The sequence below is a fragment of the Ranitomeya imitator genome, chromosome 6, assembly GCF_032444005.1.
Source record: "Ranitomeya imitator isolate aRanImi1 chromosome 6, aRanImi1.pri, whole genome shotgun sequence".
NCBI lineage: Eukaryota > Metazoa > Chordata > Amphibia > Anura > Dendrobatidae > Ranitomeya > Ranitomeya imitator.
In genome coordinates, this window is record NC_091287.1 from 484601009 (window position 1) to 484614019 (window position 13011).

The following is a 13011-nucleotide window of genomic DNA, read 5'->3' on the forward strand; positions in this document are numbered from 1 at the left end:
AAAGGTCTTGCCTGTGGACTATTCTGAATGACTTTTCCAATCTCGTAATTTTCTTCACCTGATTGTCCAGCATACGACATGTTTCCACCTCACGAAATGGCCAAACTCCCCACACGGGGCCGTGCTATCGCCACTTTGCGCTTGGACCCTTGAGAGTGCTGTTTGTCTGAAGAGGTGGGTGTGGCCGCTTTTGGTCGACGGCACTGCCACTGGGTCCCTCATAGTACAATAAAGTGTCTCTGGCGGTGGTGGTGCGCACCCAACGTCAGACACACCGTTGTAATATGAGGGGCCCTGTGCCTGTACCGCCGGCCACAAGACAGTTCCCCCCCCCAGCTCAAACAGTGCTCTACCACTAGCAAAATTATCTCTCACAGCTTCACCAATGTGTAGTCTAGCCGCTGACATCCTTCAATGCCTGGCACTGACAATACCATTGTTTTGACATTTTTGTTATGTTAGGCCTTCGAAGCCTGTCTGCGGTCCCTTCTTTCTACAACTACTACACTGACCAGGCCACTGCTGGCCGTGTTACCCTGGAACCAATTTAAAAGTGCCTACAGTCAGCCCAATTTTGTTATGTTAGGCCTTCGAAGACTGTCTGCCGTCACTCCTTCCACTAGACTTCCACTGACCATACACTGCTGCCCATGTACCCCTGGAACCAATTTAAAGTGCCTACAGCCAGCCCAATTTTGTTATGTTAGGCCTTCGAAGCCTGTCTGCGGTCACTCCTTCCACTAGACTTCCACTGACCAGACCACTGCTGCCCGTGTACCCCTGGAACCAATTTAAAAGTGCCTACAGCCAGCCCAAGTTTGTTATGTTAGGCCTTGGAAGCCTGTCTGCGGTCACTCCTTCCACTAGACTTCCACTGACCAGACCACTGCTGCCCGTGTACCCCTGGAACCAATTTAAAAGTGCCTACAGCCAGCCCAAGTTTGTTATGTTAGGCCTTGGAAGCCTGTCTGCGGTCACTCCTTCCACTAGACTTCCACTGACCAGACCACTGCTGCCCGTGTACCCCTGGAACCAATTTAAAAGTGCCTACAGCCAGCCCAAGTTTGTTATGTTAGGCCTTGGAAGCCTGTCTGCGGTCACTCCTTCCACTAGACTTCCACTGACCAGACCACTGCTGCCCGTGTACCCCTGGAACCAATTTAAAAGTGCCTACAGCCAGCCCAAGTTTGTTATGTTAGGCCTTCTAAGCCTGTCTGCGGTCCATTCTTTCAACTACTACTACACTGACCAGGTCACTGCTGCCCGTGTACCCCTGGAACCAATTTAAAATTGCCTACAGCCAGCCCAATTTTTTTATTTTAGGCCTTCGATGCCTGTCTGCGGTCCATTCTTTCAACTACTACTACACTGACCAGGTCACTGCTGCCCGTGTACCCCTGGAACCAATTTAAAATTGCCTACAGCCATGTGTTATTATTTTAGGCATTCGATGCCTGTCTGCGGTCCATTTTTTCAACTACTACTACACTGACCAGGTCACTGCTGCCCGTGTACCCCTGGAACCAATTTAAAATTGCCTACAGCCATGTGTTATTATTTTAGGCCTTCGATGCCTGTCTGCGGTCACTCCTTCCACTAGGCCTCCACTGACCACACCACTGCTGCCCGTGTACCCCTGGAACCAATTTAAAATTGCCTACAGCCAGCCCAATTTTTTTATTTTAGGCCTTCGATGCCTGTCTGCGGTCCATTCTTTCAACTACTACTACACTGACCAGGTCACTGCTGCCCGTGTACCCCTGGAACCAATTTAAAATTGCCTACAGCCATGTGTTATTATTTTAGGCCTTCGATGCCTGTCTGCGGTCACTCCTTCCACTAGGCCTCCACTGACCACACCACTGCTGTCCGTGTACCCCTGGAACCAATTTAAAATTGCCTACAGCCATGTGTTATTATTTTAGGCCTTCGATGCCTGTCTGCGGTCCATTCTTTCAACTACTACTACACTGACCAGGTCACTGCTGCCCGTCTACCCCTGGAACCAATTTAAAATTGCCTACAGCCATGTGTTATTATTTTAGGCCTTCGATGCCTGTCTGCGGTCACTCCTTCCACTAGGCCTCCACTGACCACACCACTGCTGTCCGTGTACCCCTGGAACCAATTTAAAATTGCCTACAGCCAGCCCAATTTTTTTATTTTAGGCCTTCGATGCCTGTCTGCGGTCCATTCTTTCAACTACTACTACACTGACCAGGTCACTGCTGCCCGTGTACCCCTGGAACCAATTTAAAATTGCCTACAGCCATGTGTTATTATTTTAGGCATTCGATGCCTGTCTGCGGTCCATTTTTTCAACTACTACTACACTGACCAGGTCACTGCTGCCCGTGTACCCCTGGAACCAATTTAAAATTGCCTACAGCCATGTGTTATTATTTTAGGCCTTCGATGCCTGTCTGCGGTCACTCCTTCCACTAGGCCTCCACTGACCACACCACTGCTGCCCGTGTACCCCTGGAACCAATTTAAAATTGCCTACAGCCAGCCCAATTTTTTTATTTTAGGCCTTCGATGCCTGTCTGCGGTCCATTCTTTCAACTACTACTACACTGACCAGGTCACTGCTGCCCGTGTACCCCTGGAACCAATTTAAAATTGCCTACAGCCATGTGTTATTATTTTAGGCCTTCGATGCCTGTCTGCGGTCACTCCTTCCACTAGGCCTCCACTGACCACACCACTGCTGTCCGTGTACCCCTGGAACCAATTTAAAATTGCCTACAGCCATGTGTTATTATTTTAGGCCTTCGATGCCTGTCTGCGGTCCATTCTTTCAACTACTACTACACTGACCAGGGCACTGCTGGCCGTGTACCCCTGGAACCAACATCAGAAAATATAAAAATAAGTATTTTGCTTATAAAAAAGAAAATACTGGTGAGATATCAAATGCAGACATTTTAACATTAAAAACAAACACACAACTAAAATCTGGTACAGTACTAAAAATGGCCACCAGCTACAATTACTTTCTCCTGCAAGTAGTTAACTGAAAGTTTTTTTAAATTGAAAACACACATATGGCATCCACCGAGTGTTGTCCTGTCGCGTCTTCTTTATATTATTGCCGAGAAGATGCAAAATAATGAAAATAATAAAATCATTAATTACCAAAATAATAGAGAAAGTCAACACCACATTGCAAATAAACATTCATTCCAAATAAAGAAGCAGGGCGCGTCCGAGGGTGAGTATATACCTAATAAGAATATAATCACCCTCGGACGCGCAATGCTTATTTCCAACAGCCTTCCTTCCTAAGAATCAGCCCTTCCGTCGTGTAGAGAGACGTTGTGTTACACTCCAAGGTGTTCCCCAGGTTGCCTTTCCTGAGCTTCGATCTTCCGGCTCTCGTTTAGTAGTTCTTGGAAACTACTCTGCATTAGGCCTTCAAATTGGGTATGGGGTGTAGAGAGATGGTGTGTTCCACTCCAAGGTGTTCCCCAGGTTGCCTTTCCTGAGCTTCGATCTTCCGGCTCTCGTTTAGTAGTTGTTGGAAACTACGCTGCATTAGGCCTTCAAATTGGGTATGGGGTGTAGCGAGAGGGTGTGTTACACTCCAAGGTGTTCCCCAGGTTGCCTTTCCTGAGCTTCGATCTTCCGGCTCTCGTTTAGTAGTTCTTGGAAACTACACTGCATTAGGCCTTCAAATTGGGTATGGGGTGTAGAGAGAGGGTGTGTTACACTCCAAGGTGTTCCCCAGGTTGCCTTTCCTGAGCTTCGATATTCCGGCTCTCGTTTAGTAGTTGTCGGAAACTACGCTGCATTAGGCCTACAAATTGGGTATGGGGTGTAGAGAGAGGGTGTGTTACACTCCAAGGTGTTCCCCAGGTTGCCTTTCCTGAGCTTCGATCTTCATGCTCTCGTTTAGTAGTTGTCGGAAACTACGCTGCATTAGGCCTACAAATTGGGTATGGGGTGTAGAGAGAGGGTTTGTTACACTCCAAGGTGTTCCCCAGGTTGCCTTTCCTGAGCTTCGATCTTCCGGCTCTCGTTTAGTAGTTGTTGGAAACTACGCTGCATTAGGCCTTCAAATTGGGTATGGGGTGTAGCGAGAGGGTGTGTTACACTCCAAGGTGTTCCCCAGGTTGCCTTTCCTGAGCTTCGATCTTCCGGCTCTCGTTTAGTAGTTCTTGGAAACTACACTGCATTAGGCCTTCAAATTGGGTATGGGGTGTAGAGAGAGGGTGTGTTACACTCCAAGGTGTTCCCCAGGTTGCCTTTCCTGAGCTTCGATATTCCGGCTCTCGTTTAGTAGTTGTCGGAAACTACGCTGCATTAGGCCTACAAATTGGGTATGGGGCGTAGAGAGAGGGTGTGTTACACTCCAAGGTGTTCCCCAGGTTGCCTTTCCTGAGCTTCGATATTCCGGCTCTCGTTTAGTAGTTGTCGGAAACTACGCTGCATTAGGCCTACAAATTGGGTATGGGGTGTAGAGAGAGGGTGTGTTACACTCCAAGGTGTTCCCCAGGTTGCCTTTCCTGAGCTTCGATCTTCATGCTCTCGTTTAGTAGTTGTCGGAAACTACGCTGCATTAGGCCTACAAATTGGGTATGGGGTGTAGAGAGAGGGTTTGTTACACTCCAAGGTGTTCCCCAGGTTGCCTTTCCTGAGCTTCGATCTTCCGGCTCTCGTTTAGTAGTTGTTGGAAACTACGCTGCATTAGGCCTTCAAATTGGGTATGGGGTGTAGCGAGAGGGTGTGTTACACTCCAAGGTGTTCCCCAGGTTGCCTTTCCTGAGCTTCGATCTTCCGGCTCTCGTTTAGTAGTTCTTGGAAACTACACTGCATTAGGCCTTCAAATTGGGTATGGGGTGTAGAGAGAGGGTGTGTTACACTCCAAGGTGTTCCCCAGGTTGCCTTTCCTGAGCTTCGATATTCCGGCTCTCGTTTAGTAGTTGTCGGAAACTACGCTGCATTAGGCCTACAAATTGGGTATGGGGTGTAGAGAGAGGGTGTGTTACACTCCAAGGTGTTCCCCAGGTTGCCTTTCCTGAGCTTCGATATTCCGGCTCTCGTTTAGTAGTTGTCGGAAACTACGCTGCATTAGGCCTACAAATTGGGTATGGGGTGTAGAGAGAGGGTGTGTTACACTCCAAGGTGTTCCCCAGGTTGCCTTTCCTGAGCTTCGATCTTCATGCTCTCGTTTAGTAGTTGTCGGAAACTACGCTGCATTAGGCCTACAAATTGGGTATGGGGTGTAGAGAGAGGGTTTGTTACACTCCAAGGTGTTCCCCAGGTTGCCTTTCCTGAGCTTCGATCTTCCGGCTCTCGTTTAGTAGTTGTTGGAAACTACGCTGCATTAGGCCTTCAAATTGGGTATGGGGTGTAGCGAGAGGGTGTGTTACACTCCAAGGTGTTCCCCAGGTTGCCTTTCCTGAGCTTCGATCTTCCGGCTCTCGTTTAGTAGTTCTTGGAAACTACACTGCATTAGACCTTCAAATTGGGTATGGGGTGTAGAGAGAGGGTGTGTTACACTCTAAGGTGTTCCCCAGGTTTCCTTGCCATTGCTTCGGTCTTCCGACTCTCGTTTAGTAGTTGTAGAAAAGTACACTGCATTAGGCCATACAAAATGGGTATGGGGTGGAGAGAGATGGTGTGTTACACTCCAAGGTGTTCCCCAGGTTGCCTTTCCTGAGCTTCTATCTTCAGGCTCTCATTAAATTGTGGTTAAATGGAACAACTGCATTTGGCGTACTAGTTGGTTTGGGGCCTACTATCGGTGTCTGCCACTCCTTGCTGTTCTCCTCCACTGAACAAAGCTGTGCCGCCTGTTTACTACGGTTGCCAATTTTGAACTGCATTTCGACTACTTACTGATTTGGCCCTACTCTCTGTGTCAGCCTCTCATTCCAGTTGTCCTCCACTGCAATGCCCCCTGGTTATTCCTGTGTTACCAATTTTGAACTGCATTTAGCCCACTTTCTTCTTTGGGCCTATATCTGTGTTTCCACTTCATCGTGCCCATTGCCCAGCCAGTGATAGATGAGTCTGCTGGTACATTGACCCATAACGCAACATTCCCCGTGCACGCTACACAACAACATTGTGACCCTGCTGAAAGTCAGGTTGCTCTTCCCGCATACCATACCACCTTACACGGGGACAAAGAGGAAGGTGCAGATGAAAGTGCAGGTTCCTTCATCAGGTGGGGGGAGGAATACTAGTTGGCGACGTCACTGGCACAGGGCCTCTCATAGTACGCAAAAGTGTTGCTGCCGGTGGGAGGCGCCCCCGCCGTGCAAACACACCGCTGTACTTTGAGGGGCCCTGTGCCAGTGCCAATGCCAACGAGTGGGCCCCCCCTGCTTGCTCAGGTTCACAGCACTTGCAAAGTTGAAATACTTACCTCTCCCTGCTCCACTGCCGTGACGTGGTCCAGATTTCCTGGGCCCACTAATTACTTGAACCAGCCCTACCCCCCACAACTTTAGCCAAATGACCCCCAATTTCAAATGCCTTCCAATTATTATAAGGTAAATTACGCTTGACAAGCTTCATTAAGAAGAATGGATGGTTTTGACATTAAAATGGCCACTCTAGGTGTTTTCCTGGCCCCCACTCACTGCCGACTATGCTGCCCCATTGACTTGCATTGGGTTTCGTGTTTCGGTCGATCCCGACTTTACGTCATAATCGGCCGATTTCACTCGACCCGACTTTGGACATAGTCGGGTTTCGCAAAACCCGGCTCGACTCTAAAAAGGTCAAGGTCGCTCAACTCTAGAGACCACCATTATAAAATGTTTACACTAAGAAGAGAAAACTTGCAGACCTTATCTAAAAAAGTAATATGCAATAAAATAAAGATATAACGACAATAAAAAAGGAAACAAACCTCTGGAATAACTGTGCAAATAAATGTAGCCACTAAAATGTCAAAATACTACAGAAGCTGGTTTTCAGATTATTGGGATAGTATTAGATAGAACATGTAATAAAAAATAACCTGTTGTAAAACATTTGGTGATATTTTATATTATTTTCCATGTCATTGTGTGCAGTTATTCCAGAGATTAAACTTTTTATTTTCTTTTTACTGTACCTAAATCTTCTGTTTTCTCTTTGCAGATACTATTGCATATTGTGGTTTCAGATAAAGGCTCCCGCTTATCTTTGCCAAGTGTAAACATTTATGAAAGGATCTCGCAGTTTTCATGAGCCTTTACAATGGGCTGACTCATGAAACATTTCTGTTTTGTTGGGATGACTTTTCAGCGCATACTGTGCATACTAAAAAAAGGGCGCCATTATGTCATTATCATCACAGACTTTAATGAATCTGGTGGTGGATACCACAGAATTCACTAATGTCTGTAGAGGATGTGCACAGTTTACCTCCTGCCTCTACCTGCACAGTTATTACAGCACAGCACAAAGCATGCTCATAATAAACTCCCAATAGAGATATTTTTTCATGTGCCTAAAGCATTTCTTTGAATCTGTCACAAATCTGCATCTGTAATCTTGTAAAGAAAATAGAATAATAATATTTAGTGAACACAGCACATGGCTCACGACACTCTCCTGCAGCACATGCTTACAACACTCTCCTACAGCACATGGCTCATGACACTCTCCTACAGCACATGCTCACAACACTCTCCTACAACACATGATCACAATAATCTTCCACAGCACATGCCCATAATAATCTACCACAGCACATGCCCACAGTCTCCTACAGCACATGCTCACAACACTCTCCTACAGCACATGCTCACAACACTCTCCTACTGCACATGCTCACAACACTCTCCTACAGCACATGCTCACAACACTCTCCTATTGCACATGCTCACAACACTCTCAAACAACACATGCTCACAATAATATTCCAAAGCACATGCCCATAATAATCTACCACAGCACATGCTCACACTCTCCTACAGCACATGCTCACAACACTCTCCTACAGCACATGCTCATAATAATCTCCCACAGAATATGCTCACACTCTTCTACAGCACATGCTCACAACACTCTCCTGCAGCACATGCTTACAACACTTTCCAACAATATATGCTCACATTACTCACCTACAGCACATGCTCACAACACTCTCCTGCAGCACATGCTCACAACACTCTCCTGCAGCACATACTCACATAACTTTCCCACAGCACATGCTCACAATACTCTCCCATAGCACATGCTCACACTACTCTCCCACAGCAGATGCTCACATCACTTTCCCACAGCACATGATCACAACACTCCCGTAGCATATGCTCACAACACTCTCCCACAGCACATGCTCACAACACTTTTCCGCAGCGCATGCTTACATTACTCTCCCGCAGCACATGCTCACAACACTCTCCTGCAGCACATGCCAACAACACTCTCAAAGAGCACATGCTCAATATCAATAAGTCATTTATTTTTAGAGTTATTTTAAAATGGCAAACAATGTAAACTTTATAGAGCGGGATCATTGAAGTCTGAGGCTCATAGTGGATAAAAGTCACCAATGATCTCCTGGTTGTTGGGTGAAGTTGGTGTGGAAGAACTTGATTGGCCACACAGAGCCCTGATCTTTAACCAAGTCAAACACCTTTGGATGAACTGTAACAGAGATTTATTGTGAACCAAGCCCTCTTGTCCAACATCAATGTCTTACCTGGTAAATAAATGGATTTAAAATAGTACATGCATTACCATTTTTTTTAATCAAATTCTCAATAGAATCTAGGTAGTAAGTGGGTTTGTTGGTATGATTACTATGGTGTTACATTGAGAATATGTGGAGTTATCTAATTTAAGAATTTATTGAGCAATATGACTTTTTAGTTTCTAGTAGATTGGTATTATTTTAATTTTTTATATTATTTTTGATGCTTTAGTTGTTACTCGAGATCCTCTTCCAAGCACCAGTTCTATCAAACTGCCATGTAAAATGAATTTTACATTAAAAACCATATTTCATGCGCTATACCTTTTTGATACTTTTGTGTCTATTAGGGGCCTTGCATTTATGCATTTGTACTTTTCATTTCTGGGTAAATATAATCTCATTTATACTAATTGAACTTCTTAATGCTGCTTACCGTTGACCATTCTGTTTAACAATTTCTATTCTCTAAAAAGAAAAATTATTTAAAAGAAATATAGCTTATATTTTTTTTTATTTTGGCTGTATATGTTTTTAAACTTTATATTGAATAAAATGTACAAGCATCTTTTAGGGTTAGCATGCATTAATACGGGACAGCCCTAGAGGCTGGTATAACTTTTAGATTAAATCATTGAGGCATTTTATGCTGGGTGAAGATTTACATAACGGTCTAAGAGCTCGTTCAGATGTCAGTATTTCATTTACGTGTTCTTTCTGTGATTTTCATGGATAGAACTTGTACCCAGTTTAGTTTTTTTGCACTTCAGTGACATGGCTTCTCAATTTTTGGGCTGTGCACTTTGTCCATATAGCTTTCCGTGGGTAGATGCAAAACGGTGAGGCCTAGGTCCTGCTTTGCCCCATCTATTTTGAGGTCTACTTATATATAGAGAGGTGAACTACGAGAGTTATCGTCCACCTTGATTGGGGTACACCTTGTTGCAGTGAGATGGTTTTTATGCTTTTTTGATCAAAAGAGTGTTAATTAAGTAGGTTTACACGTACTATTAATATTAATTTATTTAATTACTAAAGGTTATTTGCTAATTTAGTTTTGTACCCGTTATAGCCTATATGTTCGCATGTAGTGTTTTTTGTGGACCATGCAAAAATCATAGAGACGTGTGTTTTTTTTTACATCAAGGATGAAAAGTACAAATACAAGTCTATCTTATGGATCCATGAATAGCATCACTGTAATCTGCGAGCTGTCCGCGATTAACATTGCAAAGAAAAGGAGAAGCTTTGCCATTTTTTTATCCATAAGTGAAAAGTACTAATGGTAAAAACTAACCAAACACTGATGACATTCAGATCTAAAACGCTAATGACACAATTACAATTTTTTTGCATACGTGAAAAACACTGACGTCTGAATGAGGTCTACCTCTACCATAGTTCCTTTTTTTTTGTTGAGGACCCCTCATATAACTTTGACTGTGCCTGTTCAGAGATCATGAACAATTTAAAAAAAAATAATAGGAATTAAAAAAATTTTTTTTTCTAAAGTTCAATAAGAGTAAGAACGTATAATTAGGCGGTTATGCTGGAGTCCTATTTGTGTCCAGTAAGCCATTATCTCTTCAGATTTTTCCCCCAGAAGTCAGTCCATTCGGTGATTGCTGCACAGTATGATCTACGTTGTCCTCACCGCAATGAATGATATTCGTCGAAGTGTATTTTGACATCATCAACATTAACATACATTTCCTTAATGCGTGTTACAAGTTCTGGTGACAGCTGATTTTGAGCGCTCCTACAGTGAACACAAAATTCCCGCTGAACGTCGGTGTCATTTATTATAGCACTGATGCAATAGTCTGTGGCAGTTTCCGCGGTGGACTTTGCAGGAGGTGGCATCAAACAGAGCTTTAAAACAGCAGTAATGACTTTGCAGATTCTCTGAGTCCTACCCCTATTACCAGCATAATTTGTGCCTGTCATTTGCTTCATCACCCCTTACCAAAATGAAATATATGCCCATTCTTTCTGGCAGCCCAGCAGCACGCCGTTTTTCACTTTGTTTCCAGAAGTAGGAACAGATAGGACATTTGTAGGACGGATATTGTAAAGAAAGATAACACCTCCTGCAACCAGACAGTCACAACATGTAACATTGCTCTCCGCTTTATGTATCTCTAAATATAACGTCGGAGTATGGTGTGACAAATGGCAAGCTGTTTTTTTCCCCCCCGATCTGCACTCGTGTTTACAAACATGCTTGCCACACGTGCGGAATCCGGCTCCCATGACTGATATAATAAGACGTGACACAATAAATGAACATGTTGCCAGGAACAGAGGGTCCATTTGAAGTGGTAATGTTTCCCTGTATGTTTTTCAAAAATATTCTGAAATGGTGACATGTTGCTGCTCTTGCTTCTTTTTGTAGCTGTAGTTCTTTTTTGCACACTTTGTAATATAATGTCAAGTCTTAAACTCATCCATCATCCACTAGTGTAGGATCTACGATAAGTGGAAATAAATCATTAGAAAACTTTGCAAATTTGAAAAAAAGTGCTATAGAATAACTTGACATTACAATAACTATTAAACAAAATCTGTCAGTAGGATCAACCCTCCTAAGCCATCTATATAGGCATGTAGGTCATAGACAATGGAACAAAATGATACCTAAATATCTATCATCCGATATCTTATTCCCTAGAAATCCACGTTTTTCTTAATATGTAAAAGAACTCGCAAGATCTACGGGCCGGACATAGATTCCCTGAGAATCTGCTGCCAGTGTCAGCAAAGGTAATCGGTTTTTGGCAACTATGAGAGACAATTACCTTTCACAACTGGTTCAAGACCCAACAAGAAGGGGGGCACTGCTAGACCTAATATTAACCAACAGGCCAGAACGCATAGGAAATATAAGGGTTTGGGGTCACTTGGGGAATAGTGATCACGAAATAATAAGTTTTCATGAATCCTTTAATAAGATGTGTAGTAGAGGGGTTACAAGGACACTAAACTTCAGGAGGGCAAATTTCCAACGGATGAGGGAGGATCTTTGTGCAATTAACTGGGATGATATCCTGAGACATAAAAATACACAAAAAAATGGGAGACATTTATTAGCATCCTGGATAGGACCTGTGCACAGTATATACCGTATGGGACTAAACATACCAGAAATAGGAGGAAACCAATATGTCTAAATTGAGCTGTAAGGGGCACAATAAGGGACAAAAAGAAAGCATTTAGAGAATTAACGGAAGTAGGTAGTGATGAGGCACTAAATTAATACACAAAATTAAATAAATACTGTAAAAAGCAAATCAAGGCAGCAAAGATTGAGACAGAGAGACTCATTGCCAGAGAGAGTAAAAATAATCCCCAAATATTTTTTAACTACTTAAATAGTAAGAAACTAAAAAATGATAGTGTTGGCCCCCTTAAAAATAGTCTGGGTGAAATGGTGGATGAGGATGAGGAAAAAGCCAATATGCTAAATGACTTTTTTCATCAGTATTTACACAAGAAAATTCCATGGCAGACAATATGATCAGTGATAACAAAAATTCCCCATTAAATGTCACCTGCTTAACCCAGCAGGAAGTACAGCAGATTCTAAAAATCACTAAAATTGACAAATCTACAGGCCCGGATGGGATACACCCCCGAGTACTGCAGGAATTAAGTACAGTCATTGATAGACCATCATTTTTAACTAGATGGTGGCCGATTCTAACGCATCAGGTATTCTAGAATATGTATGTACAGATGTACGTCGCGCTGTGAGTGGGGTTTAAATTCGGCGCCAATATCGCTGATTGGTCGTGCCCGGCTGACCAATCAGCGAAGCGTGGTTCAAATCCGGCACCAATTCACGGCCGGACTGCGCCTGTTGCTGATTGGTCGCGGCCGGCTGGGCATGACCAATCACCGAAGCGGTGTTGAAATACTGCGTCAATATCGCTGATTGGTCGCAGCCGGTCGGGCGTGACCAATCAGCGAAGCGTGGTTTAAATCTCGTGTCAATTTGTGGCTGGACTGCGTCTGTCGCTGATTGGTTGCAGGATGTCCGGGCTGCAGAATATAGTACAGCCACGTAGTATAGCAGCTACGTAGTATATAGCACAGCCACATAGTATATAGAAGCCACGTAGTATATAGCACAGCCACGGAGTATATAGCACAGCCACGTAGTTAATTGCACAGCCACGTAGTATATTGCACAGCCACGTAGTACATAGCACAGCCACGTAGTATATAACACAGCCCACATACTAGCGAATACAGTTATCGATAAGCATGTAACAACATTAATGGCCGAGAGCATGTTCAATACCTAAAGCTCTCCCAAATGTGAAAAAGTATATATGTCCTTTGAGAAAGCGATCACGCGAAACGCGCAT